Source organism: Ceratotherium simum, chromosome 27 (genome assembly GCF_057802395.1).
Source record: "Ceratotherium simum simum isolate JZ-2026a chromosome 27, ASM5780239v1, whole genome shotgun sequence".
Lineage (NCBI taxonomy): Eukaryota > Metazoa > Chordata > Mammalia > Perissodactyla > Rhinocerotidae > Ceratotherium > Ceratotherium simum.
Window position 1 is genome coordinate 21703749 of NC_141926.1, and position 17195 is coordinate 21720943.

The window sequence follows — 17195 nt, forward strand, 5'->3', positions numbered from 1 at the left end:
AATGGTAATTGCCTCAGCAGTAGTTAATTTCATTGAGAGTCAGTACTCCCTAGGGAGTAAATAGTTTTGTGTTATAAATAGGAAATTGTTTTCCAGCACTACAATTAAGTGGTAATAGGTCATAGAGTAGAGGACTAGCCTGACCTAAACTAAAATGCCATAAACAGAGCAAATGGAACTCACAATTAAAGCAGAAAAGATTGATTTATTTGTATGCCATATTCTCCTTATTACAAAAATAAAGTCATCAGAGCTGAGGACCTGTAGGAGTACCATGGCCTTCTGAAATTATATCAGTTGGGACTGTAGCCAAATTCACAATACACACTGAAAATGACTCTGACTTACTGATGTCCATGATTCATTGGTTTTCTCATTTAATAAATTGTAATGGATTATCCATGGTGAAGGCACGAGGATTCGTGGTAAGTTTGAACTTAAAGCTGATGAAGTTACTATGTGTTTACTTATATTCATTGAAAAGAAAGTAGACATAGAATATGATATTTTTGTAACAAAGCAACCTGTGCAATCTATATTGTGATGAGTGGGGTTAATCAAATTAGTATATGACATGTCAACCAATCCTTTGTTTTAACATAAGCATATTCTATAGATTAAATAAAAATGATAATGCTTTGCATATTTTTATTAAAAGTTATATTCCAAGGAAATTAAAAAGGCACGTTATGTTCATTATTGAATAAAAGAACCATGAATAATGTGAAATATACTAAGAGTTTCTTATTTTTCCTTCATAGGATAGACCATTTAAATAACATTTTCCCCCGCGTGTTTTGTCTCTTTGTTCCAGGCTCCTGTAATTACCAAGATGTAAATGTTCTTCAATGTCCTCTCTTGCTTACTAGGGAGAGTAGTGACCATCCCAGGACTTTGAATATTCAAAGTTCTTAGTATAGAAGATTCTATATTCCTAAGATGTATTAAATATTACAGTGCAGTTTTTTTCATTTCAAGAAATAATACAGCACATGCAAATGTTTTAGATTTAAAATTCTTTGCTCTATATCTACTCTGCATCAAATACTGTGATAGATGCTGCAGATAGAGGATTCAAACACGGCCCCTCTATACAGCATAGTGAAGAGAGTAAGACCATTACTGAATACTAAATACTACAACTGAAATATGCGAAATGTCCATTGTTTAGTTGAGTTGTTTTCTTACTGTTGTATTTTAAGAGTTCTTTGTATATGTTGGATACTGGTAATTTACCATACATGTATTTACAAATATTTTCTCCCAGTCTGTAGCTTATATAGTCCATGGGCCTCTACTGAAATCATCTGATCTATCAGCTCACTTTTTCTCGTTTTGTCAATGCTCTTGCATGCAGTACCTAAGGGACACTGTGTTCTGTCGTTATTATGACTCAGATTATCTATCTATTGTGCACCGTCTGTCTCCATGACAGCACCAATTGATAAATTTGGGGACTAATCTCCCCATCTCCAATCACTCAACAAGGACCCCGATCTTTATGGCAGGATTTTACTAGCATATTTAATGTACAAAATATCTGTGCCAAACCTGATCCTGATTATTATGAAAAAACTGCACCTTTGAGCACCCAATCTCTTCTCTGTCACGGCAATGGGCTGAGTTGCGTACTCCATGATAAACTGTAACTTAAATCACCCTAATTGACCACATTTGCTCAAGAAAGAACTCCAGTTCATACACAAAGTATCCTCTGACTGCAGGCGTGTATTTCTAGGAGCCCCAATGGAACATTACCTATGCACACAGGAATATGTGCTTTCCCATTCTGCTGCAGCAACAAAGGTATGCTGAGAGTGCCTGTTGCAGCCCTGTTGGACCTGGTTCTCCTCTCTCTACTTCACAGCATTGGCCAGACATTGCTTATTATCCCTAGCAGTGGGCACCGCCAATTAAGATTATTTTTCTAGGTTCACGTGAACATAATTGGCTAGTTCTTCTTTTATGATAAGTTCAAAACTAGGAAAAACCATTTATCATCATGCTAAAATTTATTTCTATAAGGTTTAAACACCAACTTAAATCCCTTAGAATCTCAGCAATGAATGTGACTTCTTAACTTCCATGAATAAAGACTTGTCATGCACCTTATCTCCAGATAGCCAAGTATGCTCACACAGGTGTTAACTTTCATCACCCGGCAGGGGAAGCAAGTTATATCAAGCTGTGATTATATGCGTACCTTTCCTGGCTGCAGAGAACCGGAGAGATGACCAAGTGGAAAAGACTCTCCTTGCCATTACTGGCTTTAAAGGTGAAGGAATGAGGTCATGAACCAAGAAATGCAGGTGGTCTCTAGAAGCTGGAAAAGACGAGGACGTTATTTCTCCCCTATAACCTCCAGAAAAGAATGTGGCCTTACCAATGCCTCAATTTTAGCCCAGCAAGACCTGGGTCATATTTCCAACCAAAAAAACTATAAGATCATTTTTTTTATTGTTTTCAGTCGCTGAATTTGTGGCAATTTTCTGTAGCAGCAATAGAAAACTAATACAATACTTGAATTAACCCACAGCATGGCAGGAATAAACAAACATTTGAACTAAAGTCAATTTGACTTCATAATCCACTCACGAATAATTACTTATCACATACTATATGTCTAGGGATGACTTGGGTGTCATTAACGTTCATATAACTGATCTTATTCCATGGCCCCTAAGAAGTAAACAGTAGGAAAAGTTGAGACTTGCCCCACACAATGGGGGAAATCAGAGAAAACTGGCTGTAGAGGATTTTGAAATATGAACAAGTCTATCTCATTCACATAGTTGGCTTTTTACTAATTCATTTCATTGTCATTGAATGGCTAAAGCCATTCATACTAAAGCCTGGTAAACTTGGGAAAAGTTGATCTTGATGATTATACTGTGTGTAAGAGATTAAAATATAACCCAGTACCCACAAGATAGATGATCTAACAGAAGGACACACAAACATTTCTGGGACCATGATGGCTGCACTTTTAGTATAAATGTATTTGACATACAGAATGTATGCAGAAAGGAAAAAAGAAAAATTTCAAATTTGAAGGAAATATCAAGGAGAAAGGAAAGCAAATCCATGCCCCAAGAAAATTTTTCCACAAATGAATCTCAAAAAGGTTGGTTTTCCTCCAAATTAATAATACAGAGTGACTTAAAAACAACCAACTGACCAAACTAACAAAAATATTCTTCAAGCAGAGATTTTAATTTAAAGCAATCCTGTGCTGGTTATTCTCCAATGTGATTTGCGTAAGCAATAGCAAATGCTCCCTAGAGAATAAAATTGCAAATAAATTCTTAAAGAACTTACACAGGGTATGTTTTTCAAAAATGAATGAACAACTTTCATGCAAAAATAACAATGGGTACAGAGAAATGAGACAGATTCAAGCAGATAAGAGAGACAATATAGTCAAAGTTCAAACATTGCAAATATTGGAATTATCAAATAATGTGAAACAAATACTTAATTTGTTTAGAAAAATAATAGGGAATCCTGAAAATAAGTGCCAGGCACTACCGTCTGAAAAGAATGACCCCGTAAATGTTTAAAGAACCAAATAAAACTTTTAAAAATTAAAATTCAATGCCTGAAAAAACAGTAGATTAAAAAACAAAAAATAATGAGAGAACTAGAAGATATAGCTGAGGAAATTATTCTTAACAATATATAGAGAAAGAAAGGGGTTAAGAGATACTGAGACTAGAGCCAGAAGTTCTAATATACATCCATTTAGAATTCCCAAAAGAAATAACAAAGGGTGGAGACAGGGCAACATTCAGAGAAATAATGCCTATTTCTCTGACTCCAGTACTATGCATAGAAAACAAAATCACACATTCAGAAGCCCTATCAATCTTAAGTAATAAAATAAAATAAATACAAATCTAGATAATTCATAGTAAAATTGTAGTAAGACAAAGGACAGTCAAAGTAGAAAGTATCCAAAGTAGAAAGACATCACCTAACAAACAAATGCAATGACAGATGACTTCACAATAAACTCTATAGACATCAAAAGATGATGATAAAATCTCATCAGAATACTTAAAGAAAATAACTGTCATCACAAAATTCTGTACTTAATCAAACTATATATCAAAAACAGACACAAAAAAAGCAAAAACTCTCAAAAAGGAAGAAATGACAAACAGGTATATTGCTTAATAAACAAATATTAAGTGAAAAATAAAAATGGTAATAAATTTATAGAGAGGAAATAATAGACCTAATGTGTTGGAACATGGGATTGGAAAGAGGTGATGATATAAATAGTTTTAAAGATTCTTGTATTGTTTAGGAGAAGAGTAAGGGTATTTGTTTAGTTTAGAATCTGTTACATTTTCATGTTAAAACATTGAGTTTTCATGTTAAAATATTGTCTAACTATTAAATAAATAAGCATAGAAAGTAAAAATTCCAAACAAGTGAATTTTAAAAAATAAATTGACAAAAGGAAAGCTCAATTCAAGGGAAGGTAAGAAAGGAAAAGAATAAAAGACACAAAATTCAGTACAAAAAGAAAAACTAGAATTCCATTCACATATAATTTTAATCTCAATTGATAAAATATTATCAAATAGAATTGTTAATAAATTCAACTCTACAGAATAATTCAAAATATTTGGACACAAAGCAAATGATGGAGAAATGAATACTGAAGAAATTTTGACAATAGAAAATGGCATAGCTATATTAATTTTAGAGATTTAAGGCAAAGATATTTACAGACATAAGAAAGGTAGCTTATCATGATAAAAACATTAAATTCACCAACAAACTGTAATTATTATATGTGCCTAAATTATATGTGCCTAATAACCAAGTCTCAAATATGTGGGCAAATATTGAACAAAAACTACAAAGAAATTGTTAAATAATTTATCTTAATTAGAGATTATACACACCAAAATATAACATGCAACCAAAAAAAGAATCATCATGGAGTGTCTTGAACACAACAATTAATGAAACTGATCTAATTATCATACAGATCACTGAATCTAATAATAACCAGAAATGAATCCAAAATTTGATATAAAGAAATACTTCTAAGAAAGTTATAAATTAAATAAATTGTGTGGAAATGTAATTTGTTAAACTTAAGGAATACAGGTACATTGGTACTTGTAAGTGGATATATAGATTTCCAAAGAAATAGAACCAATAGTATTTTACACACACACACACACACACACACACACACACATAGAGGTTTACTGTAAGAAATTAGATCATGCAATTACAAAGGCTGTCAAGTCCCAATATCTGCAGTTGGAAAGCTGGAGATCAGGAGAACTGAAGCCTAGCTCCAGTCTGAAAGCCTGCGGACTCAAGACCCAGGAAGAGCTGAAGTTGTAGTTCAAATATGAAGGCAGAAAAAGCTTATGTCCTAACTTGAAGGCAGTCAGGCAGAAGAAATCCTCTCTTGCTCAGTCTTTTTGTTGTATTCAGATCTTGAACTGATTGGATGAGGTCCATCCTCCTTAGGGAGGGTGATCTACTTTACTCAGTCTACTGTTTCAAATGTTAATCTCAAGCAGAAACACCCTTACAGATACACTCAGAATAATGTTTGAACAAATATCTGGGCACCCCATGACCCAGTCAAGTAGACGCATAAAATTAACCATCACACACTCACAACATTTTAAAGAAAAGCAACCCTACCAGATTGTCTTAGTCAGTTAGGTATCTTTTAATAAGAATACTGTAGACTGGGTGGCTTAAATGACAGGCATTTATTTCTCACAATTCTGGAGGCTAGGAAGTACAAGATCAGGGCACTGGTAGATGTGGTGTCTTTAGACATGGCCTTCTTGTTGTATCCTCACATGGCAGAGAGAAAGAGATCTAGTCTCTTTCTCTTCTTATAAGGACACTAATCTCATTTGTGAGGGTTCCACCCTCGTGACTTTATTACATCAAAGGCCTCATCTCCAAATACCATCACATTGGGGATTAAGCTTCAACATATAAATTTGAGGGGGACACAAACATTCAGTCCATAGCACAGATGAAAAAATATACTGAAAATGTACATAACATAAAATTTACGGAATAATGTCAAAATGGACAGAGAGACCACTTGAAGTGTAGATAAACAAAAACAAACAAATATATATATTTATAATTATATATAAATTTTACATGTAATAATAATTATAATTTTTATATTTATTATATGTATCTGATAGTGATATTTAAAATAAATGAATAGATACATGTTTTCCAGTAATTGGCATTGCAGCAATTGAATAACCATTTGGAATACAATTAAACTGTACATAGTCATAGAATGTGTAGATGGATCAAATATTTACATATAAGAAATAAATCCATAAGAGTATTAGAATAAAATAAAGTAGACAACATTAGGTCTGGGTGAAGAATGCCTGCCTAGATATAATATTAATATCTGAAATCATAGAGGGAATGGTCAAGAGATCATATAAAGAAATTTTAATGTGCCATTGGCAAAGAATAATTATAAAAATTATTTAAAAAGAAATATTTTGTTATGTATATGATGAAGAAGTAATGTACTTTCTATAGTAAGAGTCCTAAGAAAAAATACAGAAAAAAAAATGAAACAAAATAACAATCTGATTAAAACATAGGTCAAAGACTTTAACAGACACCACGCCAAAAATGATATACAGATGGCAAAGATCAGTGACTGCCAGGGATTGGGAAAGAGGGAGGGATGAACAAGCAGAGCACAGAGGATTTTTAGGGTATTGAAAATACTGTGTATGAAACCATAATGATGGATACAAGCCATTATACATTTGTCCAAACCTGTAGAATGTACAACACCAAGAGTGAATCCTAAAGTGAACTTTGGGTGATTATGATGTGTCAATGTGAGTTCATCAGTTATAACAAATGAACCACTTGTGGTAGGGGATGTTGATAAAGGGGGAGGTTATGCATGTGTGGGGGCTGAGAATGTATGGGAAATCTCTGTATCTTCCTCTCAACTTTTCTGTAAACCTAAAACTATGCTAAAGAATTAAACTTTAAAAAAACTTAAACAAGCAAAAAATACCCCAATATAGCAGTGGAACAGAAATGGAGACACAAGAGAGAAGAAAAATTTCATGATGCAGACACAGTTTAAAAATCAAATTGTAAAGGAGGTTTTAGAAACAAGGTTACTCATAATTTTGATGGGAGTGTAAATTGAGATAATTTTCTCCAGAGAAATGTAACTATGTGTGTCATTAGATATGGAAATCTGTCTTCTAAAAAAAATATATATAATTATAGAGATGCATATGCAAGAGTGTTTTTAATGCCAAGGGTCTCATAAACTACTTATGCAAACTAGGGACATAATTTAATAAGAAATTAGGATATTATTTCTGCAGAATATCAATTTCACTGCCTCAACTTCCAACAAATTGAACAAGATTTTAAAGATCAGCTCTTTTTAATAATTGAAAATTAAAGACCTTATAACCATCCAGTAATGTGCTTTAGTGAAGTAAATTATGACCTATCCTTTTTATCTATAATGTAGAGTCTCTCATAATGGTCAGCGCTACGCATGGATCTACATGTTATTGCGTCTACAATTCCTTCAGCTTCACAGTGTACGATCCTCCACCTTACCACCAGACTTACCATTCTTGCCTGCCCTAAATTCCTCCTAAATCCTAATCGTTTTCCAGATTGTGGGACACAACATTGCTGTTTCCTTCACCTAGAAAATTTTTTAATTTCTTTTTCCTCTGGCTAAATCTTCTTGATCATCTAGAAATGTTCAAATATTCAAACATAATGAATGGTTACAGTACCTTCTCCTAATGGGGAAATATATTTAATTAGTTATTAAAATATCTTAGTACTTGAAATACTCATTATATATTCAGATATAATTGGATAATGAAAGGCATTTGTTTCACATTATAGCAGTTAGAGTAGCAGTTAGAGTTCAACTCCTAATGTCAAGGACCATAGAAACTACTTATGCATAACTGGGATCATAATTTAATAAAGAAGAAATTGATAATATGATGGCTTGCAAAATAGTATGGTCAACCTGACTTTCTTGGCAAACTAAGAAGAGATTATTGTATTATTTAGAGCCATCCAGTACTGCATTTGAGTCTAATATCTCCCACAAAATCTACATGAAATTTGAAATTTACTTAATGTCACTGAGTCGTTATTCCCACCTATATAATAGGAAAATATTGGTCGCCTTGCCTTGAAACATCTTTGGTATAGCATGTCTCCTTTTGAGTGCAGAGGGGGAGAGAGAGGGAAGTCTGGCCTATCTAACTTACTTTTAACTATAATTGAATATATTTATATATTTACTCTGATTTATTATTTCTACTTATATAAGCTGCTTCAAATCCCATTAACTTTTAAAAATTCTTAACTATAATTTATTGAAATGTGGAACTCCAGTATTTTATTTCAAACTATAAAAAACTGTCCTTAGAGTCTATGCAAAGACCAGTCAATGGCTTCTCTTTGAATCCTGGAATGAAGGAGATTTGGATATGCAGTCTGCCTGGGTTCTAGGTTTAGGGATTACAGCTTCCAGGTGGTTGATGTATTGTATTAGTTTCCTGGGGCTTAACAAAGAACCACGAACTGAGTGGATTATGCAACAGAAATTTATATCATGGTCTGGAGTCTAGAAGACTGAAATCCAGATATTGCTAGGGTTGGTTCCTTCTGAGGGCTGCAAGGGAGAATCTATTCTATGCCTCTATCCTAATTTCTGGTAGCTTCAGGCATTCCTTGGTTTATAGATAGTATTCTCCCTGTGTCTTTATATCATCTTCCTTTTGTCTGTGTCCATATTTCTTATTCTTATAAAGACATCAGTCATTTTGGATTAGGGTCCACCCTAATGACCTCATCTTAACGTGATCATTTTCAAAGACCCTATCTCCAAATATGGTCACACTGACAGGTACTGAGGGTTAGAACTTCAACATCTTTTGGGTGACACAATTCTACCCAAAATAGAGATCTATTGCAAAGATTTTACTTACTGATTGCTTCCTATTTCTGAAAAAAAATTAATTTTTAAGATTATAGTAACCTAAGATTTGCTGTTTATATGAAAAATCCAGTTACATAGTTATATACTCTAAAGTAAAAAGCAATGCTAAAATGATAATTAAAGAAATGAAGTCTCATTCCACATGTTTAATATGTGGGTAGGATCCAGGATTTAAATTATAGGAAAACTAGGAGGTAGTAATTGTAGAATACAGTCTTTTTTTTCAAATGTATACTTACCAAAAAAAAAAAAAAAAAAAAAAAAAAAAATCCTATGTTGGCCCATTAAGAAGAGTCCTGAAAGATTTAATTGCATCGAAATCATATAACGTGGTATTCCATAACTGGTTACCATTGAGTACCGTGAATCAGAAAAGCACATCCATAAAATTGAGGAAGTGCTCAAAACATCTGGTACTCACTATCAGAGAGCACCAAGTAACTGAAACTTAAAGCAACAAGATTGTGGAGAGAAAATAAACAACTTGCAGGGGGCCAGAATTATATTGCTTTTTATGTTGGGGATTTTTTTCCCTAAATCTCCAGATAAGGCATAAAGGCCGGGCAGAAAGCAGAAACTTTGAGTTCGAGATATTGTTATGGAGGAGGCAAAGATTTGTTTTCAGAAGTAATAAGGCATCCAGGATATGAGAAACAGAAATCCTGCAGAAAAATGACCCAGAGAAGTGATCCCAGAATTCTGAGTGCTTTAATACTGTAGGTTTTTGGTCAATCCTAAAAAGCATGGGGGCAGGAGGCCAAGAAATCAATCAGAAAGAAATTGCTAAGTGACTAAAAAGCTAAGACCTTTCAGCAGTCTTATGCTGCAAGAAAGAAAAAATTAGACTGCAGGATGGGCGAGGAAAAAGGACAGCAATAAACACTCCACGCATTCAGCTGAGACTTCTAAAGAGCTATGCCCTAAAATAAAATGTGAACCAGATAAAGAGAAGCTTTACCATACAGGCTCAAAAAACCTAGGTTGTTTATTGAGACACAGTAATATGCCCTTACTCTAACTTCTGGCAAGGAGTAAGTTAATTCTTCCCTGAAGGAAAATAAAACTATCCAGAGCTGTTTAAAATTTTCGTGTACAGAGTGTAATGCAATAAAATATCTCCAGTATTAACACGAGACAAAAATCAGAAGACTAAAAGCCACGAGAAGCCTTACAAAGGAATCCGATCCACAGGTGATCTTGATGATTAAGTCATTAGACACAGAATTTTTAAAAATCTGCTTAGTATGGTTAAACATATTCAAAACAATGAATAGCAGGATCAGGAATTACACTAGAGAAACTTAAGTCTGCATCTGCTACCTGACCACTTTGGGTGACCCCTGCTACTAGACCAGCAGGGATAGGAATTAGCATATTAACAAGGATAATTGCCCTAATCACTATGCATAGGCAGGTCAGCTTCTATGTAATGGAGACAGAGAGGAATATATTACAGTTCACTGGGGCAACTCTTGGTTTTTCCATGCCCAGTATTACCTATAAACAAGCAAGTACAACAAATAAAGCCTGATGAGATTATGATAAACGGGATGTCAGACATGAAGTTCTGAGTCAATAAGGCGACCCGCTTTTGATTAGCAGAAATGTTACTAAATGGGAGGTGACACTACAGTGGATAGGGGAAAATGGAGTTTATGGTTATCAATTATGGTCTCAGGACCAACTGCACCAATAGGACCTAAGGTTTGTCACGTTAACCCTCCTCTTATAATTTTTCCAGAAATTATCATTAAATGGACTCTTGATGATGCTGAGCCTAGATGAAGTGAAATGAATGGGAGAAGCCATTGAATCTGTGTCGTCCAAGGAGTAGACTGTGTGGGTGCAATCACTCACCAGGGTTCCCTTGACCAATTGGCCCAGCCATTCCTCAGTTTCAGTCATTGTGGGCTAATGAAATTTGCAGCTGTCCTGTTCTCCATAAAATTGCTACAATGCTATCCTCTGTAGTGCAGCATGCATTCCACAGCTTCCCTGGGGTATCAGTCTAAAGCTAGTCTTAGCTGAGATCACATTCTTGCTTAAATTGGTTCCTATGGAGTTATTCTGAGAGAACCCCCTCCAAAAGTATATGGGTTGCACTGCTAGAGAATCTGACATAAAACTACTTCCCAACTTATCCTATCACTCCCGGGATAACCTTGATATAAAATTCTGACAAAGACATTACATAAAAGAATATTATAGTCCAATATCTCTCAAGAATATAGGTAAAAACACATTTTAAACAAAACAAGTCAATCAAATTTACTTATATATACACACATAATACATCACAGACAAACTAGATTTACACTAGAAATTGAAGAATGGTTTAACATTCCAAAACAATAAACACAGGGGGCCGGCCTGTGGCATAGCAGTTAAGTGCCCGCACTCTGCTTTCGTGGCCTGGGGTTTGCAGGTTCAGATCCCGGGCACGCACTGATGCACCGCTTGGCAAACCATGCTGTGGCAGCATCCCATATAAAATAGAGGACGATGGGCACAGATGTCAGCCCAGGGCCAATCTTCCTCAGCAAAAAGAGGAGGATTGGCCTCAGATGTTAGCTCAGGGCTAATCTCCCCCCCCTCCAAAAAAAAACAATAAATGCGTATCACTACATAAATGCAATCATCTCAATATTTAGAAGAATTAATAATTTTCTTAACCTAATTTAAAAAAAATTAAGCAAACCTATCCTAAATGTTCAAAAACGGCATTTTTCTCATGAGATTAGAAGCAAAACAAGTTTAGAAGCAAAACATTACTTCTATTCAACAACTTCTGTCCATGTTTCTAGCCAGTGCAATAAGACAAAGGAAAGTAGTAAGATTTGGAAATAGAGAAATAAAATTGTGGTAATCAGCACATAACAATGTATACATCAAAAAATTCAAAAGCACCTATAGACAAAATGAGAGTTAATAAGTGCATCTAGTAAGTTCCCTGGATACAAATCCAATTAAACAATTATTAGTCTCTATGTACTGGAGGCAGAGAAATAGATTATAAAACTCACTGAAACCATTTACAAAACCATGAAAACACCCAGGAATAAATCTAATGAAAAATATGGAAGACTTCTACACTAAAAATATAAAACATTTTGAGATAATTTAAAGGAAACCTATGCAAATTGAGAGACATAACTTGTTCATGGGGAAAGTTTAGCATTTTAAATATGTCAATTTTTGATAAATTGATCTATAAATTCAATGCGATTTCAATCAAAATCCCAGAAGTTTGTGTGCAGTGTGTATGAAAATTGACAAGTTTTTTCTAAGTTTTACATAGGAAGGCAAAGGTCCAAGAAGCATTAATGCAATATGCAAGAACAAAGATGGAGTTCTTATATCATGTACTAAGTGTTAAAGCTATAGAAATTAGTGTAATGTTGACACAAGTGTAGACAAATATATCAATAAAATAGAAGAGTGAGTTTTGAGAAAGACTCATTTATTGTTACATGATTTGTAACAAAGTGTTAATGTACTGCAGTGAGAATTATTTTTTAATAATTGGTTCTGGGTTAATTGGATATCCACATGGAAAACTGTGGATCCCTACCTCATATCATATAGAAAAAATTCAAATAAAAGTGTACTTGAGAATTTAATGCAAAATATAATATAAATATCCAGAATAGTTTAAAGGCTAATATCTTCATAAAAGTAAAACAAGCTAAAAAATTTTAAGATTAACACAAAAAGCACTAAAAAGAAAATAGACTTGTAAATTGAACTATATTAAAATTATGAATTTCTGTTCATTAAAATACAACATAGTAACAGTGAAAAGACCATCTTTAGTATAGAATAGCGTATTTGCATTACATAAGGCTCATGTAAACAGTTCCTATAAATCAAGACAATTTAGATAACCCAACAGAAAAATGGGCCAAAGATTTAAAGAGATTCTTCACAGAAGGTGCTATTCTACAACCAATAAACTGATGCAAAAGCGTGCAACATTAAAGAAGGAAAATGCAAATTTAAACTACTTTGAGATATCATAACCTACTCATAGAATTGGCTAAAATAAAAAGATAATTAAATGAATAGGTCATGTTTAGGCAAAGATGCAGAGAAACTAGAACATTTATACAGTATTGTTTGGAGTGTAAAAATGGACAAAATTTTGAAAATTGTTTGGCTTTGTCTATTTAAGTTGAACATTTGGATACACTGTGATTCAATGATCTTACTCATGGATGTATACCCAACAGAAATGTATATCTAGGAGTACCATGTATATGTTTGAGAATATTAAAGCAGCATTGTTAGTAATAGCCAATACTAGAAAAAAAAGTAAATGCCCATTAAGTGTACTATGTTCATAAAATGGAATATTATGTACCAATGCTAACAAACAGAATATGAACAACAACTTTGCTAAACTAACAAGTAGAAATTTTAGCATTGGAAGCCAGATACAAAAAGAGTAAAATTATATATTCTCAATCACTTAAGTTCTAAAACAGGAAAACTAAGGGTGATGGAACTCACTAGTTAACACTGAGTTGGGGAAGCCAATATGGAGGAAACTTTTGGGATCCTAGAAAACTTTTTGTGCTCCTCTGATCTGTGAACTTTTTTGCATATAATTTATGCTTCAAGGAGTTTTGTCTTAAAAAAAGAAAATTCTAGAGTATGTTCCCTGAGCATGGTGCAATAAAGTTTTAATCACATAAACACACGTGTGTTTAACTTATGGTCAAAAATAATAAAGAACTGAAAATAAAAAACAGAAAATATTTTGAGCTGAATGATAATTAAATACTAAATGTAATACCTGGGTGACACATCTAAAACCATGCATGGAGAACATTTATAACTTTAAAATGGTATGTTAGAAAAGAAGAAAGGCTGAAAATAATTGATCCAAGATTCTTCTAAAAAAATTAGTAAATTAATAGCAAATAAAACCTAAGAAAAATGGAAGGAATAATAAGAAATAGAAAAACAGGCATATAAGAGAGAATTTTAGATTTATGAAAACATCCTAATATTTTAAAATACTTAAGACACGAAAACAATACAGAAATGAAACACATCCTTTTCAATAACTGTTTAAACAGGTAAGAAATGCCCCCTACATTCTCCAGAGTGGATACTCCCAAAATTCTGAAAGAAAGAAAGATGTACAAGAAATTTTATATCAATATTAAGGAATTAGAGATGGAATAGATGTTCTATAAAAGCAGCTGCCTTGTTTCCAGATAAGTTAAGGAGAGAGTTATCATTTCCCATCTGACCCTTTCTTCCCGCTCGTCTTTTCCCTCCAGGAGTATCCATGGGCATTCTTGGATTTTGTGTATGTGTCTCTGTGTAAGATTAGGAAAAAGTAATTATCAATATGTTCAAATTAGATTATATTAGGGTTTAATGGGGTGTATCTAATCCAACAAAGTACTGACTTGAGTAAGAAGAAAGACATAGACCCTCTTTTTCCCTTAGTTTTATTGAGATATAATTTACATATAACACAGTGTAGGTTTAAAATGTATGTGATGATTTTATATATATGCACACACCCACACACATATATATAAATGATTACCAAAACAAGGTAAGTTACCTTGTGTGCATGTGTGAGTGTTGTGAGAACATTTAAGATCTACTCCCTTAGCAACTTTCAAGTATACAATATAGTATTGTTAACTATAGTTACAATACTGTACATGAGATCTCTAGAATTTATTCAAATTATAATTGCAAATTTGTAACCTTTAACCAACATCTCCCTATTTCTCCCATCCCCCCAGCCCCTGGAAACCAGAGTCTATTGGTTATTTCTATGAGTTCAGCTTTTTTAGATTCCACATATAAGAGAGATCACACAGCATGTGTCTTTCTTTGCCAGAATTATTTCACTTAGTATAATGCCCTCAAGATTCATCTATGTTGTTACAAATGACAGGATTTACTTCTTTTTTATGGCTGGGTAATATTCCATTATATGTAATATTTTCTATATCCATTCATCCTTCAACAGACACTTAAGTTGTTTTCATGCCTTGGCTATTGTGAATAATGCTACAATGAACATGGGGGTACAGATATCACTTCAAAATAGTGATTTCATTTTCTTCAGATATATATCCAGAAGTGGGATTCCTGGATCGTATGGTAAGTCAATTTTTAATTTTTGAGAAACCTCCAGTTTCACTTCTTCCTTTCCAATTTGGATCTCTTTTATTTCTTTTTCTTGCCTGATTGCTCTGGCTGGGACTTCCGATACTATGTTAAACAGGAGTGGTGACAGTGGGCATCCTTGTCTGGTTCCTGTTCTTAGAGGGATAGCTTTCAGTTTTTCACCATTGAAGACGATATCAGCTTTGGGTGTGTCAAAGTACTTTGTACTTTACTATGTTGAGGTACTTTCCTTCTATACCCATTTTATTCAGAGTTTTTATCATAAATTGGTGCTGTATCTTGTCAAATGCTTTGTCTGCAGGTATTAAGATGATTATATGATATTTATCCTTTATTCTATTAATGTGGCATATCACATTTACTGATTTGCATATGCTGAACCATCCTTGCATCTCAAGGACAAATCCTATTCGATCCTTGTGTATGATCCTGTGGATGTGCTTTGGAATTTGGTTTGCTAGTCTTCTGTTGAGAATTTTTGCATCTATGTTCATTAGAAATATTGGCCTGTAGTTTTCTTTTCTTGTGTCTGTATTTGACTTTGGTATCAGGGTAATGTTGGCCTCATAAAATGAGTTTGGGAGTGTTCTTTCCTCTTCAGTTTTTTGGAAAACTTTTAGAAAGTTCCTTGTTAATTCTTTTTAAAATGTTTGATAGAATGCTCTCATGAAACCCTCTGGGCTTTTCTTTATTGGGATGCTTTTGACTACTGATTCAATCTCCTTAGTCCTTATTGGTCCTGAAAAGTTGTCAATTTTTTCCTGATTCAGTATTGAGAGATTGAATATTTTGAGGAATTATCCATTTCTTCTAGATTATCCAATTATTGGTGTATAATTAATTGTTCATTGTAGTCTCTTATGATCCTTTATATTTCCATGATATCAGTTGTAATGTCTCCTCTTTGAGTCTTCTTTTTTTCTCATTTACTCTAGCTAAAAGTTTGTCAATTTGTTTATCTTTTCAAAAAACTAACTCTTCGTTTCATTGATCTTTTCTATTGTTTTTCTGGTCTTTCATTTATTTCTGCTCTAATATTTATTTCCTTCTTTCTGATACTTTGGGCTTAGTTTGTTCTTCTTTTTCTAGTTTCTTGAAGTGTAAAGTTAGGTTGTTTATTTGAGATCTTTCTATTTTCTTAATCTACACATTTATTGCTATAGACTTCCCTCTAAGAACTATTTTTTGCTGTATCCCATCAGTTCTGGCATTATGATAAAAAGCACGTTTGGTATGTTTTATTTCCATTGTGATGGGAGTGTCTCCCTTTGGGTCTCTGGGCTGGCAGAACTGCTCACAAACTGTGGCCAGGAAGAGTTGGAGAAGACATAGACTCTTGAGAGACCCATCCTTGTCTTTGTTACAAATAAATATCATTTCATCTTTACTCTTCATCTTACCCTAACTCTACACTGCTGAAGGAATGTATTGGTGATCAACATTTTCTGCCCTATTTACAAAATAATGTTTTTTAGTGTTCAGGCCTACTAAAGTTCGGTATTTTTCAACAAATCAATAACAAAACACCTTAGATTTTCTACATTTTTTTAACTCATGTCTTTTAACATCATGTCTACTTCTATTGGCATAATTGGGATGTAAGCTAGATTTAATCTGGGTTAGTGCTTTGTCATAGTAGGCATTCACAAAAAATATGTACATTCAGCTTGACTGTTTAGATTTCCAGTAAGAAAGTATTGAAGACATGGATAACTATTCTGTTATGTTGTACAGCACTAGTTTGATTTTTGCTATATGGCAATAAAACATATAAATATGGTTATTAATAAATGAATTAATTTTCATATTCAGGTTGCCTTTCATTTTCTACTATTCCATAGAATACTTATAGAAATTATGATAAATTGGAATAAAAACACTTAGTTTTGTTTTATAATTCTCACTTATCTAAAATTATATAATGCACTTGCTACATAAGTATTTCAGCTCTGTCCACAGTATATTATTTCAATATATGTTTTGAATGAATTTTTTTTTT